The sequence below is a fragment of the Prionailurus bengalensis genome, chromosome C1, assembly GCF_016509475.1.
Source record: "Prionailurus bengalensis isolate Pbe53 chromosome C1, Fcat_Pben_1.1_paternal_pri, whole genome shotgun sequence".
In the NCBI taxonomy this organism is placed as follows: Eukaryota; Metazoa; Chordata; class Mammalia; order Carnivora; family Felidae; genus Prionailurus; species Prionailurus bengalensis.
In genome coordinates, this window is record NC_057345.1 from 51,110,040 (window position 1) to 51,131,182 (window position 21,143).

General features: G+C 42.2%; 1 pseudogene; it reads left to right on the forward strand.

Annotated features, from left to right (window-relative positions):
* Positions 1-16,402: 16,402 nt before the first annotated feature.
* Positions 16,403-17,372, forward strand: LOC122479405 (annotated as a pseudogene).
* Positions 17,373-21,143: the final 3,771 nt, after the last annotated feature.

Below are 21,143 nucleotides of genomic sequence, written 5' to 3' on the forward strand. Positions count from 1 at the left end.
GATGCTGATATACTTTTAATGACCAGATTGAGAGACAAGCCTGTTAGGTAATCCTCTCCAACTTGGATGCTTACTTTGACCTACACCTACAAGGTCAAAACCCCCTTTGTTGTGGGATTCACTTGGGAATAGTATTTAAGTTGCTTTTTCCACTGGTGTGTGGAGGGATAAGAATTTTTAGACAAGAGTAGACAGTAGGGGGCCCCTGGCTGGCTCAGTTGGTAGAACATGCAACTCGATCTCTGAATTGTAAGTTTGAGCCCCAAGTTGGGTGTAGAGATTACTTAAATTTTTTTGAGAGCAAAAGCAGGGGAGGGGCAGAGAGGGGGACACAGAATCCAAAGCAGGCTCTGGTGAGAGCAGCGAGCCCAATGTGGGGCTCAAACTCAGGAACCACAAGGATCACGACATAAGCCAAAGTCCTACGCTAAGTGTCTGCCTCTTGATCTCAGTTCAGGTCATCATCTTGTGGTTTGTGAGTTAAAGCCCCGCATTGGGCTCTGCATTGACAGTGAGGAGCCTGCTTGGGATTCTGTCTTTCCCTCTCTGCCCCTCTGCTCCTTGTGCTCGTGCTGGTGCACATGTGCGCTCTCTCTCAAAATAAACTTTATTAAAAAAATAAACACCGTTGGTAATATCCTTTAGTCCTTGCTACTCTATCAAGTCTACAAAACCTCTTGTATTTTCCCTTTTATCTGGCCCTCGTTCCTACGTTCCCTTCCCTGGAAAGGGTTCCCACCCACTAATATAGTCCTATAGTTCACTGATGTTTTTCTTCTAAAGTATGTCCTTTTGTGAGTGATGGTGTTTCTAATTTATGTGAAAGGAATTATGCTTTGGATCTTATATATTTTTTAAAAGATGTATATATTGGTATGTACATAAGACTCAAGATTTCTAATGAATTTTACAGTATTTATCCACACTACTTTATCACTTTGTCTAGTGGGGGACACCCAGGCTGCTCCAACCCCCCACCCCACCCTGCAACAATGCTGCTTATGAACATCTTCGTCTCTGACCCCGTATGGACCTCAAAAAGTACCTGTTGGCTCCTGAAGTGAGCTTATGATTAATTCCTCTCAGTATTGCCAGGTTGCTCTTCACAATGGTTCTATTTTGTGAAAATAGGTGAAGACCACCTGGATGAAAACAAACCTGTGGTATTCATTCAGACCTAGCTATGATAAAGTAGTCAGCCTCCATGGCCAGTATTTCGCAGACTCAAAGTCAGCTGGGAGTGGAAGAGCTTTACATTGTTAAAGGGAAGGCTCCATATGCTCCTACTGAAAGTTATTGGCATGGGAAGCTAACTACAAACAGGGCATCTTATGTTCGGGTTTTGGGGAACATACATGGCTTCTCTGGTTGGTTCCAAGTTGGAAATGGGAACCAACATAGGGAATTTGGTAGTCCTTGACCAAGTCTGACCATCCTGGGCCAGTTGCTGCAAAGGTGGTTTGGCTTCCCAGGCTAATTGCTATAGAAGTTGTTGGTCAGAGTTCTGTTGTCATAAGTACTTTGGCTATTTGTATATTTGACTGGAGTTCCCACTTCTACATCTTGTTTTTTAAGTTTATCTTGAGAGTAAGAGAGTGTGAGCAGGGGAGGGACAGAGAAGAGAGAGAGAATCCACGCTGAGAGAGAGTCCACAGACTCCACGCTATCAGCTCGAGCCCAATGCCAGGCTCAGTCTCACAAACTGTCACTTCATAACCTGAGCCAGAATCAAGAGTTGGATGCTTGGGGCACCGGGGGCACCTAGATGACTCAGTTAAGTGTCTTGACTTTGGCTCAGGTCATGATCTCGTGGTTTGAGTTCAAGTCCCAAGTTGGGCTCTGCTGACAGCTCAGAGCCTGGAGCCTGCTTCAGATATTCTGTTTCCCTCTCTGCACCTCCCCCACTCATGCTGGTGCTCTTTGCTCGCTCTCTCTAGCTCTCTGAAAGAAGTAAATAAATAAATACAGTTGGATGCTTAACGGACTAAGCTACCCAGGTAACCTCTCACTCAACTTTTCTAATTTTTCCCAACATAATGGATGTAAAATAGTATCCCATTGTTGAAGATCTGTATTTCTCTAATTACTGAACTTGAGAAGCTAACTGTTCCTATATTTTTAGTCATTTAGATTTCACCCTCTATTGCTGATTCATAAGCTTTGTTCTTTTATCAATGACCCCCCCCCCCCCGCGCTTCTTTTTCCCCTTAAGTAATCTCTACACCCAACATGGGGCTTGAACTCACAATCTCAAGATCAAGAGTCACATGCTCTCAGACTGAGCCAGCCAGGCACTCAAGGCTCTTTTGATTGTTGATTTACAAGACCCTCTTTGTATGTCTGGATAGTAACCTCATATTTTTGGAGGGTACAAATACATTCTCCCAGTTCATTACTCATTTGTTAATTTTGGCTGTTGTATCCTCTTTGAGTAGAAATCCTTACTATTTTATGTAATCAAACTAATAATTGTTTTTGCCTTCTGTTTCATGCTTTTAAAGTATTTTAAGAATTCCCTTCCCGAGGTGCCTGGGTGGCTCAGTTGGTTAAGCTTCTGACTCTTGGTTTTGGCTCAGGTCATGATATATATGAGTGAAATCCTATGGTATTTGTCTTTTCTCTGACTGCTTTAATTTAACATAATACAATCTAACCAACTAAGCCACCCAGACACCCTAATTTATTTTTAATTGTGGTCACAATCACATAACATTAAATTTACCATCTTAAACATTTTTAGGTGTACAGTTTAGTGTTAAGTGCATTCATGTTGTGCAACATCTCTAGAACTTTATCTTGCAAAACTAAAACTCTGTGTATATTAATTCCCTCTTCCCTTTCCCCCAGCAACAGCTTTCTACTTTGTTTTTATGATTTGACTACTTTTTTTTTTATTTTTCTTTTTTCTTTTATTTTTTAGAGACCAAGTGCAAGTGGGGGAGGGGCAGAGAGAGAGGGAGACACAAAATCTGAAGCAGGCTCCAGGCTCTGAGCTGTCAGCACAGGGCCCGACGTGGGGCTCGAACTCACAAACTGAGACGATGACCTGAGCCGAAGTCAGCCACTTAACTGACTAAGCCACCAGGGCACTCCTGATTTTGACTACTTTAGATCTCTCGTGAGTGACATCATCAGTATATGTCCTTTGATGACTGGCTTACTTAGTATAATATTCTCGAAATTCATCCATGTTGTAACGTGATAGGATCTCATTTTTTTTTAAGGCTGTGTGACATTCCATTGTGTGTATATAACCACATTTCCTTTATCCATCTGTTCGTGGACATTTGGGTTGTTCATACCTCTTGGCTATTGTGAATAATGCTGTAATGAACATGAGTGTATAAATATCTCTTAAGATTCTGCTTTGAGTTCTTATGGATAAATACCCAGAAGTGGACTTGCTGGATCATATGGTAATTTTTAATTTTTTCAGGAGGTTTGGTATTGTGTTACATAGTGGCTGTACCATTTATGTTCCTAATTGCGTCCAGATTTTTAAAGAAGTGTGAACACCCTAGGGACTAAATCCCTACCCACATCCTGTCCTTGTCTCTGTAAGGTTAGCATATGAAGAGAGTTAGAAGGTACCAGTGGATCAACAAATTCTTTGCAACAAACCTTGAGTGGTTTCCAGCCATTCTCAGAAACTAATTGCTCCCTGCAAATCTGCATAGTCTGGGAAGTCAAAGACTTAAAGGAGGTGATACCCATACTAAGCCTGAAGGTCCTAGAAGTTAGATGGGCAAAGACAAAAAGAAGGGCTTCCAGGTAGATAGAACAGCCTGGAAAACCCAACACTGAAGAGGACTTGACTCCCGCAGAGAATTCCTATTTCTTCCTTGTGGCTCAAGCCTAAAGCTCTTCTAAAAAAAATCCACGTTTTTGACTTTTATTTCATTGTTAGTTTTTCTTTGGAAGTATGTGGTAATCTCCCCCAGGCAGACTGCACAGGCCAGGCTGTTAGAGACTGAGATGACCATCTCTTCTCACAAGGGAAGATATGAACTCAATACCAAGATTCTGAACATCTTTATGCTAAAACAGACATTCTCTGACTGTGTAGAGTTTGTGGTCTCAGTGGGAAAGCCAGGCATTAAAGAAAGAATTGTGAGTTATATATAAGGGGAAGTGTACTGTGTTGTCTGGGAACCTGCAGAAAGGGGATTGAGAAGCCTTGGAAGGTTCATCGTAGGAAATAGACTTAAGATGAGACGTGGAAGAAGTCAAGAAATAATAGATAACAGCCACAGCCAGTTTTGGAATTAGAGGGGAGAAGTTACAATTTCTTGGTAAATTTGCACAAGGTTAATAAGGAACGTGATGTTTTCCTTTTGCCAGTTTTTAGGGTCAGATCAGTGCATGCAGATCCCCCACTCAAGTCTGAAGAATAAATTCAAGCTGCTAAAAGTGAATAATCTGATATTTGTTGCCTTAGAGTACTCTGAGCTGCACAGTGCAGCCTCCAAGCCAGACAGGGATGACAAATGTTCCTAAGCCTAAGGACAGTGCCTGGGAAGCAGAATCAGAAGGTGACAATTTAGAGGTCTTGGGATTCTGTGATAAGCTGAGGGTACCTGCATCTTACTTGTGAAAGGGAAGGAAGGGGAAGTTACCCATCATTTATCACTGAAACATCACAGCTGTTAGAACATTGGTTTTGGGTTTTTTGTTTGTTTGTTTTTATTTAAGTTTATTTATTTTGAGAGAGAACACTGGAGGGAGAGAGAATCCCAAGCAGACTCTGCACTGTCAGCTCAGAGCCTAATACGGGGCTTGACCTCATAAACTGCGAGATCATGATTTCGACTGAGCCAAGAAATGACTGAGCCAAATCAAGAGTCAGATGCTCCAGGCTCCCTTAGAGCAATGATTTTTTAAAAAGTGATTTGTAGGGGCACCTGGGTGGCTCTGTCAGTTAAATGCCAGACTTCAGCTCAGGGCATGATCTCGCAGTTTGTGGGTTCAAGCCCCGCATCGGGCTCTGTGCTGACAGCTCGGAGCCTGGAGCCTGCTTTTGGATTCTGTGTCTCCCTCTCTCTGCCCCTCCCCTGTTTGTGCTCTGTGTCTCTCTCATACAAAAATAAAAAATGAACATTTTGTAAAAATTAAAATATAAGGTGATTTGCATACCCTGTGCAATTTTAGAGTACAATGATTTTTATTTTCTGCTTGTGTCCCTTAAATGATATCTTTTCATTAAAAGTCTTAGTAATCATCATTTTAGTTGTTGCATGATTCCTCAGACAAATATACCATCATTTGTTACATCTTTCTCCTGCCTTTGGACATTTTGGTTTTACTTTTGTAGTCAGCGTAAGCATAGAATTGGAAGTTTTTAAGATTGGAACATTCCCTTTTTTCAGCCCTATAGGACTCCTGCCGTAGGACTGTCTAGCAGGACTGGAATGAGTGGATCAAAGAGCATGGTCATTTTATGGCTTTTGCTAAATATTATCCATATTCCTTCCAAAAACCGTGTTCGCGGTTTCAGCTGTCTCAACTCCAAGGGCCAGCTCACCTCTGGCTGCCAACAAAGGATGTAATTGAAAACACATTACAATAGGAAAAAAGTGGTACCTATGTAACTTTCAAAATTCTAGTGAGAATACAAACCTGGTTGCATTATGTCACGGGGTATTAGGATGAGGCTCCCTACCTATTTATCTACTTGTAGCTTGTGATTTTTTTTTAAGTGTACATCTTTAAGGACTTGTTCTCTCACATTTCCCTGCCTTGTTGAAGAACTGGGCCTCTTTCTACCCACTAAATCTTTTATCTCCTCTAGTTTCATGTTTTTAACTTCCGTTGGTTTTAGCCTTTGTCTCATTTACATTAAATAGCCTTCATCATATTTCCTTTAGGGTTTCTAAAATTTATTAAAAATTTTTGTTTTGGGGTGCCTAGGTGCCTCAGTTGGTTGAGGCCTACTCAGTTGGTTGACCTACTCTTGGTTTTGGTTCAGGTCATGATCTGACGGTTCGTGGGATCGAGCCCCGCATTGGGCTCTGCACGGAGCTCTGTGCTGTCAGTCTGCTTGGGATTCTCTTCCTCTCTCTGCCTCTCACCCACTTGTGCATACGCACTCTCTCAAAATAAATAAACTTTAATTTTTTTGTTTCATTTCTTTTACCAATATTTACCTTTTTCTTATTCTTAATGTAGTTTAATTCCCTTCTTTTACTCTCCTTTTCTATTTCACTTTAGGGCTATATTTATGTCTCCTTGCTCTTCTGGGTTTCATTTTAGTTTGTGTTTAGAGCAGAGCACACTTCTAGGGAAGAAGTGTGGAGAGGACCTAGTGTGTTTACAAACAAATTTTGAGGCCACCACTGCCCTTAAACTCCCCCTAATTCTAATCCCTGTGCAGTGGGGACCTTCCCTTCACCCCAACCCACAAAAGGAGTCCAAGAAGCTAAGGGAGGAGCCTGCTCAGAGAGCCTTCCCCCTCCCCCTACCTTCTAGCCAAGCTCCCCGAATTTCCTAGCTAAACAGCTTGGAGCCCTATACTAGGGTTTTCCAGCACCTCTTACCTACCTAACCTAAAAACAGATAGCCGGTATGCATATGCTTGGGCCCTAAAGCTGGGCATGGACTGATGGAGTGTAGTTGTTTGGGGAGAGGTGTGGATGAGTCTGGATGTCCACCTGTATATAATAAGAACCCTCCAAACCCTCCAAAGAATGCACAGCAGGTAGGAGGATGCGTTTGGCAGTGGCCCAGAGGTGATTCTCCTGTCCCACGACCTGGTATGGAACTCGGACAGGCCTGAGAATTCTGAACTAGAACGTGGCATGCTATGTCCTTATGAAGGCATATTTGTTAGTACTTTGCTAGGCTTATAATTTTTAAATGTTCAGGTAGGATGTGTGGGCCTCCCTTTGTACTCTTGCTCTAGAGTTAGAGGTGAGCCATTCTGATTTACTGAAACCTGGGAGTTTTTGAAGGGTTACATTTAGGGGAATGTCCTGATCAAAACTATGCTCAGAGACTTTGGTGGTGAATTTTTTAAAAATGGAATTAAAGGAGAAGATCCTAGGATAAAGAAGGAGGTAGCTAAAACTTAGGGGGAAGAAGAAGACCTCATTAAACAAGATACAAATTTAGTCCAGAAAAATTATTTTTACCTTTAGTCAGAGGTAAAGAATAGAAACAAAGGTATAAGTTTTAAGATTAAGCGGACAAAATAGGGGCACCTGGGTGGCTCAGTCAGTTGAGTGTCTGACTTCAGCTCAGGTCATGATTACACAGCTCGTGAGTCCAAGCCCTGCATCTGGCTCTGTGCTGACAGCTCAGAGCCTGGTGCCTGCTTCAGATTCTGTGTCTCCCTCTCTCTCTGCCCTGCCCCCACTAATGCTCTGTCTCTCTCTCAAAATAAACAAACATTAAAAAAAAAAAGACAAAATGATGTATACCTTAAACTTCTACACAGTGTTATATGTCAATTATGTCTCAAAAATAATTGGGGTCTCCTAGGTGGCTTAATCAGTTGAACATCTGACTCTTGATTTTGGCTCAGGTTATGACCTCAGGGTTGTGGGATCAAGTCCTGCATCAGGCTCCATGCTGAGTATAGAGCCTACTTAAGATTCTCTCTCTCTTGCTCCCTTCCTCTGCCCCTCTACCCCACTCACACACTTTCTCTCCTTAAAAAGAAAATGATTAATATAAAGAAAAGGACAGAGAGTTCAACCAACACAGAGTTAGAAGCAATAGAATGCATCCAGGTGATGCACTATGGAACATTCTTACCAACTGTGCAGGCTTGATTCTTCATACAGTCCTTTCTTTCAAGGTTTTCACTTTGAAGGCCAAGGCCAAACTTTGTAGTTTAAGCTGATGATTTCCAGATTCAGGGAAGTTTTTTGAGGAGTCATGCAGATTTGCTGCACCTGCCATCCCAAGGTAAAGGAGTATTTTGGTCCATGATGTCAAAGCCACACACTGTGTCAACTCAAGTTCTTCAAAGGAAGTACAAAAACCTTGGGACCTTGAACTGCTAAACAGATTTACTACTCCAGTGTTGCCCAGTCTTGATTAAGATACTGCATGACTTCCTTCTCTGTTTCTCTTCTTTATCACTTTTGGTTTTACACAGAATTCGTTTTTTAATCATCAAAGCTAAAGACATAGCAAAAAAAATAACGACATTATCACTTGAAGCTTATCACCGTCTGCTGTTCACCACTTAATCATGATGACACCATAACTCTAGCAAAAAGTCCAAAGAATTATTCACCCTCCCAAGCACACCAGTGGAATTGTAATATACTGGACAGTTAGAAGAACAATGGCAGTAGATCATCTTATTTAAACTTTTGAGATAATATAACAAATCAGATGTGGAAAACCCTTGTGAAATTTTCTTTCTTGTTTGGTAACAAGATCATTAATCCTTATAGCATACTGTAAGGTTTAGAGAGTAGAGTAAGCAATAAGGCGCCTGGGTGGCTCAGTTGGTTGAGCTTCCGACTTCCGCTCAGGTCATGATCTCTTGGTTTGTGAATTTGAGACCCGCGTTGGGCTCTGTGCTAACAGCTCGGAGCCTGGAGCCTGCTTCGGATTCTGTGTCTCCCTCTCTCTCTGCCCCTTGTCTGCTCACTCTCTGTCTCCATCTCTCAAAAATAAACAAACATTAAATTAAAAAGAGTAAGCAAGAGTACTAGATAATACATTTGAAACATAAAAGACTACTGTAACCTTTACAGGCACAAAGTTGAAGTTTCAAGCAAGCCTAGATGATCTCCAGTTTTCATCAGAACTATAAATAGACCAACATCTAAATAAGCAGGTATCCCCAGGGGTCCCTGGCTGGCTCAGTCAGAAGAGCATGTGACTCTTGATCTCAGGGCCATAAGTTGGAGTCCCACAATGACTGTAGAGATTACTTAATAAAAAGCACTCTTATCTACTCCAGAGAACCTGTTATACTTTGAACATTCATGTGGGTACTATAAAGATAGCGACCTGAATCACTTACCTGAAATTTCTTGCCTGCTTTCATGATTTTAGTCTTCTTTTTCAATGGGTGCATGATTTCCTGAAAAGTATGAATCTTCTGAGTACAGTTCATCTGGAAAAAACTGCCCTGTCCCATCTGCAGTTAATGAGATCAGCAGCCATCCTTTTTCTTCCATTCTAACATGATCTCCAAACAAAATCTGGATTTGCAAATCAGAGAGGCAAAGTTATCCAGTCTCCCTATTGCATAGAACAGTGGGAGGGCTAACCAAAATGTCTTTAGCGGTAACATTTGTAATAGGCTGTCCTGGAGATAACTGTTGGCAGCCTACCACCTCAGCTGTATATGGATGGGGACACACTGTCCCCACTCAGGCCCTGAAACTGACAGATTGCACGAGGTCCCAGCAGCAGCACCATCCCTCCTTGAAGGCCAAAGCCTCACAGATTTGCCTGACTTCTAAAGAAAAAAAATTCTGTTACAAAAGTTTCTGTTATCTAATTACTTATACTGGGCTTTGTGCACATTAAACTCCTTGGGTTTACGGCTCTTCTACAAGTAGGAAATGGAGACAGACTTATATCTGAATTACAAAGCTGCAAAGCCAGTGAAATGAAAAACATTAATATAGCCATATCTACAAAGTTGTTCTTTTGGAATTTAATCGTTGTTCACAGCATGATTACCGTCGTCCTACCCACTCCAGAACAGGCTCTCTAGAATTCTGCCTGTCTTTAGGAGACCTGATTCTCACATGGTATTTCTCTTCAAACCCACTGGGGAGCCTGCCTTCCCCCAGCATGCCAAGACAGAAGCAGCTCTCATACTGAGGCAGAAACATAGAAGATGCTTATATTAGGCTTTTTTTTTTTTTCTTACTGGCTCCAAATTAAAACATGAAATTAAATTGTTCCTGAGAACATGTGGACTCCCTCCCCCCCCCCCCCCCCCCCCCCCCGCCGATCCATTACTTGAAAAATTATTAACTTTGCAAGCAAACTGTTAAAAAATTAACATAGCAACAACTTGATGAAAGTAGTGAGTCTCCGGGTGCCTGGGTGGCTGAGTCAGTTGACCATCTGACTCTTGATTTTGGCTCAGGTCATAATCTCACAGTTTGTAGTTTTGAGCCCCTTGTTGGGCTTTGGGCTGACAGGGTGGAGCCTCCTCTCTGCTCCTCCCCTGCTCACATTTCTCTCTCTCTCTCTCTCTCTCTCTCTCTCTTTCAGAATAAAATAAGCTTTAAGAAAAGACTCCCAACAACAATAAAGAACAATTAAAGAAAGAAAGAAGTGAGGCTCAAAAGCAAGATCCTTGCTGTCTCACCCAGAGTAAGGAGGGTGTGGTCCTGCCCCTCCAGCACCAGAGCCCCTCCCACCTCTGCTAAGGGGTTTAGGAACAGAAGAATCTGTGTTCCAAGCAGAGCCTAGGTGCACCAGGGGCAGAAAGCTTATGGGTCTTTAGGGGTTTTAATCATCATTGCCTGTTGATGCTTCCAGGGATTCTGGATTTGAGCACTGTCATCTGGCAGTAGGTCTCTCCAGATGAAGATAGGACTCTGCTGGGAGGAAAGATATATGTCAAACTCTCTGCCATTCAAGAGTTTATATTCTAATTAGGAAATTTTTAATTTAAAAAACTGTACGTGCTCAAAAGACAGTGAAAACAAGTTTAAAAATTAAATCAAGGTAGGGGCGCCTGGGTGGCTCAGTTGAGCGTCGGGTCATGATCTCACGGTTTGTGAGTTCGTTGGGTTCTGTGCTAACAGCTCAGAGCCTGGAACCTGCTTCGGATTCTGTGTCTCCTCCTCTCTCTGCCCCTCCCCTGCTCATGCTCTGTTTCTCTGTCTCTCAATAATAGATAAAGGTTTAAAAAATTAAATCAAGGCAACAAAAATTTTAAAGGGATTGTCACTGGTTTCTGTCTTCTCTCATTACACTTCCCCATCCATCCTCTCTGGACTGGCAGCTCTAAGAACACACTGCATTCTTCCTTTGCCTTGTCCATAGGCTGCTCCCAGGAACTTCAAAGCCCTCCTCCCCAATGTCACCTGGAAATTCCTTCCACTTAGCAGTTAGTATCACCTCCTCCAGGAAGCTCTCTTCAGCCCCAGCCTGGAGACAGGTAATTGAAAGACCACATTGGCGAAACCTGGAAAACTGATGGTCCCTTGTAGACAGCAGGGTGCTTGACTGGAGTTTTTTTTCTTTTTTTTTTTTTTTTTTCTAAAATAACTTTTACCCGCAATGTGGGGCCAGAACTCACAACCCCCACAGATCAAGAGTCACATTCTCTCCTGACTGACCCAGCCAGGTGCCCCTTGGCTGTAGCCTTTTTTTTTTTTTTAATTATTTTTATTTTTTTAATGTTTATTTATTCTTGAGAGAGAGGGAGACACAGAATCTGAAGCAGGCTCCAGGCTCTGAGCTGTCAGCACAGATCCCAACATGGGCCTGAACCCACAAACTACAAGATCATGACCTGAGCCGAAGTCAGATTCTACACCAACTGAGCCACCATCCAGGCACCCAGGCTGTAGCTTTTTAAATGCTGACTTAGGTAAGGATTGGTCCCAAGGTGGCACGTGGCTGAGATAGCAGGTAATAGTCCATTGGCTCACCAAAAGCCTGCCAGCCAAGAGGGGTCTAATAAGCTATCCGTTTCCTAGACAAGCCCTTAAAAAACAGTGGGTCCTGAAAATGAAGAGTCCACACTCTTACCTACACTCCCCACCTGATTTCTTTATATTCCACATGAAAAAATTTTAAGTGTCTTAAAAGGTGTTTGGGGAAGTGCTTACTTTTCTTGGGCAGTGACTTGTCCCTGCCCCCATGTGATCATCTTCTCCCGAGGCTTCCCTGTGTTGCTGCCTTTCTCTCCTTCCTAGCCTTGAGTCCGTCTCTTGGAGCCAGGTGTAGAAACAAAAATCAGATTGGCTTCAAGTAAAGTCACTGCAGCCTGTTGTCCCCTTTGTGTGCCAGAGGAGGCAGTCAGAGAACAGATTCTGGCAGAGCAGGTGAGGCTGGAAAACTTAATGGCTTGAGTCATGGCTGGTAAGAGAATCACCTGCGTCCTATTTATGGTTAATTCTGCTATTCTTTCTTCCTTCAAATATCTGAAGTGTATTTACTTTAACATCTCTTTTAGATTTTTCTAGTAGCTTTACTTTAGGAAGGAGTTCTCCCATTTAAGTATGTGAATTGTACTTAATGGCATTGGAGTTCTTCACATATATCCTACTTATTCAAGAACTTTGTCGTTACATGACTTTGTGGAGGTCTCCATTTGGGGCAACTCCATTTGGTTGCCTTTGCTCAGGTTCTTTTTTTTTTTTTTTAAGTTTATTTATTTTGAGAGAAAGAGAGCATGAGCAAGGGAGGGGAAGATGGAGAGAGAGGATCCCAAGCAGGCTCCATGCTATTAGCAAGGAGCCTGACGCAGGGCTCATCATAACCTGAGCTGAAATCAAGAGTTAGGCACCCAACCAACTGAACTACCCAGGTGCCACTTTGTTAATTTTTAAAATAATCTCTTTGCTCACTTTTATTTTTCTAGTAGGCTTAAGCTGGTGTTTTGCTTTTGTTTTTGTTTTTTTGATGTGCAATCATATGCTTTGTAAATAATGACAATTTTGCAACCTCCTTTCTATTAATTACACATTTTAATTCGGTCCTTTTCTATTGGCAGGAGCTTCTAGAATAATATTCAATAACACTGTTAGTATTAGGCCCTCTGTTGAATCTGACTTGATCAGAAATGTTTCTGGTGTTTTAGCATTTTAAACACATCCTGGCTTTGGTTTTGAGAAATACTTTCACTAAGATAAAGGAATACCTTTCATTTTCTTTTTTTTTTTTTTCAGAAAGATTTTGTTTATTATTTAGGAGAGAGATGGGGGGGAGAGAGAAAGAGAGAGAGAGAGAGAGAGAGAATATGAGTCTCAAGTAGTCTCCACGTTCAGTGCAGAGCCTGACACAGGACTCTATCTCACAACCTGGGGATCTCAATCTTAGCTGAAATCAAGAGTCAGACACTCGGCCACCCAGGCACCCCTTAAAGATTTTATTTTTTTTATAATAATTTTTTTAATGTTATTTTATTTTTGACAGAGACAGAGCATGAGCGGGGGAGGGGCAGAGAGAGAGGGAGACACAGAATCCGAAGCAGGTTCCAGGCTCTGAGCTGTCAGCACAGAGCCTGACACAGGCCTCGAACTCACAGACCACGAGATCATGACCTGAGCCAAAGTTGGACGCTCAACCCACTGAGCCATCCAGGTTCTCCTAAAGATTTTATTTTTAAGTAATCTCTACAGCCAATGTGGGGCTGCAACCCACAACCCCGAGATCGAGAGTCACATGCTCTGCTGACAGAGCCAGCCGAGAACCTCTATTTTCATTTTATTAAGAAGCTTATAAGGAGGAATAGGTGTACAAATCTTAATGAATGCATTTTTTTTATTTTTTTTTAACGTTTATTTATTTTTGAGACAGAGACAGAGCATGAACAGGGGACGGGCAGAGAGAGAGGGAGACACAGAATCTGAAACGGACTCCAGGCTCTGAGCTGTCAGCACAGAGCCCAACGCGGGGCTCGAACTCACGGACCGTGAGATCATGACCTGAGCCGAAGTCAGACGCTTAACCGACTGAGCCACCCAGGCACCCCAGTGAATGCATTTTTGATAGTAAAGTCTCTGACTTACTTAAGATTAATTTATATTACTAAATTTCTTAATATGAGACCATCCTTGATTCCTTGATTCCTGAAATGAACTTTACTTGGTGTGTTATTTAATGTACGGCTGGCTTGATTTGATATATACAATTTATATGTGGTTTGTGTGTGTATATTCTTAAATTTTTTCAACTTTACAAGTAAAATTGTCTGCAGTTTTGTCTTTATTAGGTTCTCAGATCAGTCATTTGTCAGTTTTGTAAAATGAGTTAAGGTATTTCCTTTACTTCTCTGTGCTCTTGAATAGTTTAAACAGCATCAAAAAATCTGTTCATTCAGTATTTGAAAGGTTCACATGTGAAATGATCTGGGGCTGATTGGAGGAGAATTGTGTTTATTTCTATGTGTTATTGTTTAGGGTTTCCATGTGTTTCCAACCCAGTTTTGGGAATATGTAGTTTCATGAAAGATCATCAATTTCGTTCAGACTTTCAAATGTATTAAGTTATAGTGGTATATAATGTCTCCTACTGATCTGTATTTTCGCTAACAAGTTTCCCTTTATCCTAATTTTGTGTTTTTGTGTTCTTTTCCCTGCTTCTTCTGTAAAGCTAGCTAGCACACCCGTATGTTCAGCGATTCAGCTTTTTGACTTATAAACTCATTTTTTGTTTTTGTAATCATTGATTTCTGATTTTAATTTTACTGCTATCCTTATTTTACTTTCTTTGGGTTTATTTTATTGTTTTTCTATCTTCTTGGAATAGGTGACTCTTCGTGTATTTTTTTCTGTTACCAGCAGTTACTGTATAACGGGATTTTCCTCCGAGGTAGTGATACGTGCCATGTATTGACCTCCAGGATACCACACCCACTGGAGATGGCCTTTTGGGATTTACTTACTTCAGTGTGTTTTGCTACCTCAAACCTAAAGGACTAAATGAGAACCTTGGGTGAGATCTGAACGTGCAGAAATTGGGCACGAAAAGATTTCTTGGGTAATAGCAGACAAAACATTGTAAGCAAGTTCTCAGAGGCCAGAAAAGCATAGAGGTGGTGTTGAGCTAGAGGGTATGTCAAGCAAGGTAGTGATGGCTGTTTGGAAGCCAGACCAAACCGGATCTTGAATCCAGGGCTAGAGTTTAGAGAAATTCTGTAGGCAGTGGGAGCCCTTGTTTAGAGTTGCATGCCCTGAGATCAGAAGGAATTCAGGCAGGTGCCTGGATCAGGGTGTTGGACACAGTCAATAGCGTAGGGTGTCAGGCACTCCAGCATAGTCATTACCCAAAGCCAGGTGGGTCAGGAAAAGGTGTTAGGAGTGGAAATGATTTGGATGAAAGTAACATTGGAGTCCTGAGGATTCTGAGGAGAAAGGGGAAAAGCGTTGAAGATGAAACCTTTTTTTTTTTTTTTTAAGTTTTTAATTTTAATTCCAGTGTGGTTGATAGTGTTATATTAGTTTCAGGTGTGCACTGTAGTGACTTGACAATTCTATACATTATCCAGTGCTCATCTCCACAAGTGCCCTCCTTAATCCCCTTCACCTATTTGACCCATCCCCATCCCCCCCTCCCTTCTGGTAACCATCAGTTTATTCTCCAGGGTTAAGAGTGTCTTTCTTAGCTTGTGTCTCTCTTATCCTTCCTTTCTTCATTTGTTTTATTTCTTTTTTTTTTATTTTTTTAAATTTTTTTTAAGTTTATTTATTTTTGAGACAGAGAGAGACAGAGCATGAACGGGGGAGGGGAAGAGAAAGAGGGAGACACAGAATCGGAAACAGACTCCAGGCTCTGAGCCATCAGCCCAGAGCCCGACGCGGGGCTCGAACTCACGGACCGCGAGTTCGTGACCTGAGCTGAAGTCGGACGCTTAACCGACTGAGCCACCCAGGCGCCCCATTTGTTTTATTTCTTAAATTCCACAGATGAGTAAACTCATATGGCATTTGTCTTTCTCTCACTGACTTTGCTTAGCATTTTACTCTCTAGCTCCATCCATGTTATTGCAAATAGCAAGATTTCATTCTTTTTTATGGCTCAGTAATATTCTATTATGTATATATTCACCACATCTTTATCCATTCATCAATTCATGGGCATTTGGGCTGCTTTCATAATTTGACTATTGTAGATAATGCCACAGTAAACATAGGGGTGCATGTATCCCTTTGAATTAGTGTTCTTGTATTTCTTCAGTAAATGCCCAGTAGTGCAATTACTGGATCAACTATTTTTAATGTTTTGAGGAGCCTCCATGCTGTTTCCTACAGTGGCTGCACCAGTTTGCATTCCCACCAAGAGTGCAGGAGGGTTCCTTTTTCTCTGCATCCTCACTGATACTTATTTCTTGTGTTGTTGATTTTAGCCATTCTGATAGGTGTGAGGTGATATCTCATAATAGTTTTGACTTGCATTTCCCTGATGATGAGTAATGTTGAGCATCTTTTCATGTTTGTGTTGGCCAGAGAATGAAGCCTTTAAAAAGAACTTAAAAAAAGAGGAGCCTATGGGTAGAGGCTGGTGGGGGTGGGGGTGAGGGGGTGGTGGGAAGACACCTGGTGGTCAGTGAAAGACCTGGGCCAAAGTCATCCTGACCTCCCCACACCCTTCACTCACTCCCTCCCAGGAGGTGGACACAGAAGCAACAGGGCAGGTCTGGGTAGGCTAGCACCCCTCCCCCCAGCTGGCCTTGGGTGGGGTAAATGCTCTGAGACTCCTTCCTCACCACCCCCCCCCCCCACCTCCCCAGGAGCTGGTGGCAGCGATGGGGCACTCAGGGTTGGGGGGCGGGTAGGGGGAAGGAAACGGGGGAAGGGGTTCAGGCAGCCATGGACAGCTAGGCATTCACCAAAGAGCTGCATGTGTGTAAACAGCTTAACAGAACCAAGTACAGATGCTGTGCAAAAAGGCTAAGGAAATCTTAACAAAAGAATAAAATGTGCAAGAGGTTTGTTGTTCTGTTACCGTGTCGGAGATGTGCATGGTCAATTTCTTGAGCTTACTGAACTCTTCAGAACTGGTGGAAAATCACCAGGTACAAACTGTCTGTTCATGGGCGACTGTGTAGACAGAGGCTATTATTCAGTGGAGACTGTGACTCTCCTTGTGGCCTTAAAGGCGTATTACTCAGAACACATTACAATATTGAGAGGAAACCACAAAAGCTGCGAAATTACCCAAGTATATGGCTTTTATAATGAATGTCTGTGAAAGTATAGAAATGCCGATGTTTGGAAATATGTTACAGATCTATCTGATTATCTTCTACTTACAACTTTAGTAGATGGACAGATATTCTGCCTCCACAGTGGCCTCTCTCCATACCGAGATGTGCTGGGTCGTATAAGAGACTTGGATCCTTTACGGGAAGTTCCACATGAGGGCCCAATGTGTGATGTGTAGTGGTCAGATCCAGATGATTGTGGTGGGTGGGGTATTTCACTATGTGGTGCTGGCTACACATGTGGATAAGACTTTTCTGAAACACTTAACCACGGGAATGGCCTCACACTGGCTTCTCGAGCTCACCAGCTTGTAATGGAGGGATACAATTGGTGTCATGATTAGAATGTGGTTACCAATTTTAGTGCTCCCAGTTACTGTTATCGTTGTGGGAACCAGGCTGCTGTCATGGAATTAGATGACGCTTTAAAATACTCCTTCCTTGGGCACCTGAGTGGCTCATTTGGTTGAGCATCTGACTTCCACTCAGGTCATGACCTCACGATCTCTGCTGTCAGCCCAGAGCCTGCTTCTGATCCTCTGTTCCCCTCTCTCTCTGCCCCTCCCCCATTGATGTGCGTGCTCTCTCCGTCTCTCAAAAATAAACATTTCAAAAAATAAAACAAAATAAAAAAGATAAAATACTCCTTCCTTCAGTTTGACCCAGGACCTCATGGTGTTGCAACATGACCCAGCCTCATGTTGCACCCCAGACTACTGCCTGTAAATTCCTCCTGGGGAAAACCTGCCTTTGTATGTGGAAGTATACCTGGCTTTTTAAATATGTATATATATTTAAAAACAAACAAAGCAACAGTAGTATCTATGTGCTTCCTAGACAGATTGGGATCTGTCTAGGTATTAAAGCATATCATGGATTAAAATGTGCCATACTAATGATGAGCATTTAGCAGGATTTGAGACTGAAATTTAGTACAACACTGTGTTCTAGTTTGGTCAGTCTTACCGGTTTGCCTGCTGTAGTTGTGGTAACCATTTTCCTCTGGATTATTCAAGCACAAAAGGTAAATAACTCCTTCGTCTCCTTTTGCATTTATTTGCAAATTTTAGCTATAGTGTTTAACTGGCATGGATTGATAGAGTTGGAGTTTTATTTTTAAGAAAAATTCACAAGCTAACTTCCCCTTAATCCTTTACCTTTTATTTTATTGAAATGTATAGTTAAATTAACTGAAGAAAAAAACCTCTTGGGAATATGTTGTCATAACATTTTAATATGTTTCCCTTTGTTTAAACTAAATTATAGTTTTATTTTGATCTACATGTTTCTGTATATTTGTCATGACCGTCCTTGCATCCTATTTTTGTACTGAGCAAATAAACTTTCCATTTTAAACAAAAAGCAAAAAGAGAAGCCTGAGTTGGAGGTCTGAAGGAGGAGAACCAGAGAGATCAGGGTCCTAAAAGCAGGTGACAGAGCTACAATGAGTGAAGGAAGGAAAGAAGGCTTCCCTTATTTCCAATTCTACATTTTATTTTTTAAAAGTAAACTCTGTGCCCATCGTGGGGCTTGAACTCATGACCTAAAGATCAAGAGTCCCATGCTCTACTGACTGAGCCAGCCAGGCACCCCAAATATTTATTTTTTTTAAGTAACCCCTCATTCTCAATTCTAAATGAGTAAATATGTATCACAGAGCGGCACTTGATGGGATGTAGGTTCCAGAAAGAATGGGCTTTTCACTCCTTCAGATCTTTTTATTTTATTCACAATTAACAAATGAGATGAGAGGATTGTTGATGTGGCTGAGGCTGGGGGGAGGTCAGCTCCCACCTCACCTACTGGGTAGCACACATCCAGGAGAAATTGCCGACCTTGCCGACCGGTTCCTTCATTTGGATAATATCAAAGAGAGGGCAGCTGGATTCAAAACAAACAAACAGGGAATGCTTCCCTCATTTCAGAGAGAAAGTTTGCTATAGATTTCCTATAAACCGAGTTCTTTCCTAGGGTATTGAAAATACTATTCTATTGATAAAGATTGTGTATATGCTAAGCTTTTCCATGAAATGCTGTGTAACAACTGCTGTACGGGCCCTCAGTAAATGTTAGTCATCCCCTACCTCCCATTCCCAATAAGCTTCTAGGCATATCAGTCCTGGTGTTTCATCCCAGGGAACTGTGTTCTTCCTGTTTGGAAATTAGATTAGGTTTCCTTGTCTGGGCCAGATGCGTCTGTGTCTCTCCAGCAGAGGCTGTGTGCTGCATTACTTGACCTTTCTACCACACATCAGTACTCACCCCTGCGGGGCTTGCTCATTTTGCCTGATGTCTGCAATAGCATAATCGCTTCGGAAGCTTCAGGGCAGGCATCCTGCTTCCAGACTGCACACAGACCAGGAGGGGCATGGAAAAGGTCACCAGTGCAGTCATATGTGACTTGCCCACTGGCAAATGCTCACACAAACCATGGCAGGCTCTGGGTGAGAAGATTTTAAGCAGTTATTCCAGCCTAATGATGGAGTCAAGCAACAGAGGGAGACGGAAGGTGGAAGAGAAAGACCAAATGGCTTCCAATGGGACCAGTGACTAAAAATCAATCGTATTAAGAGGGATGAGAGTTTCCTGTTGCAGGATTATTTTATAGCATCGTGATGAGAAACTGATAGGTGTCTGGGCACATCAGCTCTGAACCTCCCCAGCTCTCTTCTCCCTCAGTTGGCCACCTGACTCCTGAGAGTTGAAACCTTCTACACCCACACAGCCACTATCTGCATTAATATGATGTTCCCATTCCACTGTCTTCATCAATATACATTAACTATTTCAGGAAACTGGCCCAGAAGATAAAAGTTGAAATAATTTATTCCTCAAAGTTTTAAAAAAACCTATTTTTTAAAGTTTATTTACTTATTTATTGTGAGAGAAAGAGCATGAATGGGAGAAGGGGCAGAGAGAGAGAGAGAGAGAGAGAGAGAGATGAGAGATGAGAGAGAGAATCCCAAGTGGGCTTCTTGCTGTCCACAGAGCCCAAAGCAGTGCTCGATCTCATGAACCATGAGATCATGACCTGAGCTGAAATCAAGAATTGGGTGTTCCGGGCGCCTGGGTGGCGCAGTCGGTTGAGCGTCCGACTTCAGCCAGGTCACGATCTCGCGGTCCGTGAGTTCGAGCCCCGCGTCGGGCTCTGGGCTGATGGCTCGGAGCCTGGAGCCTGTTTCCGATTCTGTGTCTCCCTCTCTCTCTGCCCCTCCCCTGTTCATGCTCTGTCTCTCTCTGTCCCAAAAATAAATAAACGTTGAAAAAAAATTTTTTTTAAAAAGAATTGGGTGTTCAACTGACTGACACATCCAGGTGCCCCCCCCCAAAAAAAATATTTAAATGATCATTAAATTGTTCAATCAAATGACAATTTTAATTCCCAAGATTTTTTGAACCCCTTACCTTAAAAATGCTCTCCTTGCTATGGACACCAATCTTAAATTATCATATTGTGTTCCTAATCAAATGCTTTATTAAAAGAACTGTTGGGGGTGCTTCGGTGGCTCAGTCGGTTAAGAGTCCAGCTCTTGATTTTGGCTCAGGTCACGATCTCACAGTGTGTGGTGACCTCGAGGAGCCTGCTTGGGATTCTTTCTCTCTGTTCCCCCCCCACTCGCATGTGTGCCCTCTCAAAATAAATAAATAAACTTTTAAAAACAAACCAGAAACAAAAAAACCCTGCTGAATTGCCTTAACCCAGACTCCAAAACCTCATAGACTTCCCACTTGGCTCTCCCCTCTCTAGGATGCTACTAAGATGAAGTCTTACTGAGAAAAGGAATTCAGCCTTGTCGTATCAACATGTAGCTCTGGTGGTCCTTTGAAGAAGGCAGCATGTAACAATCTCATCTGTCATCCCAACCTCTCCCCAAGTTCTGGAACTGATTCTGACTTCGGACAAAGGGGATTTGGGTTAGAGCGTTTCTGGTCCAGTAGGACAAAGGCCTTGGTCTTATGTTCACCGTGCGTAGTCCTAGGTGATCCAGCATGGGCCTACATATTAATTCAGTTTATTATTGTCTACTCTGTCAGGTCAGAAGCTACACAATGGGAATTAAAAGGTGAAGAAATATGAAGTCTCCCTACTTGCCCTCAGTCCACAGCTTAGTATGAAAGAGAGACGTAAACAGATAAAATGCAATGTGCTATGTGCAATGACATTATGTAGAATAGTACTTCTTAAACAATTTGTGGTTAGGAATCATTCCCCTCCACCTCATCAACAGGTAAAACAGAAAAAAATGAACCATACTTTAAAGAAAGCCCTTGCTAAAATGTG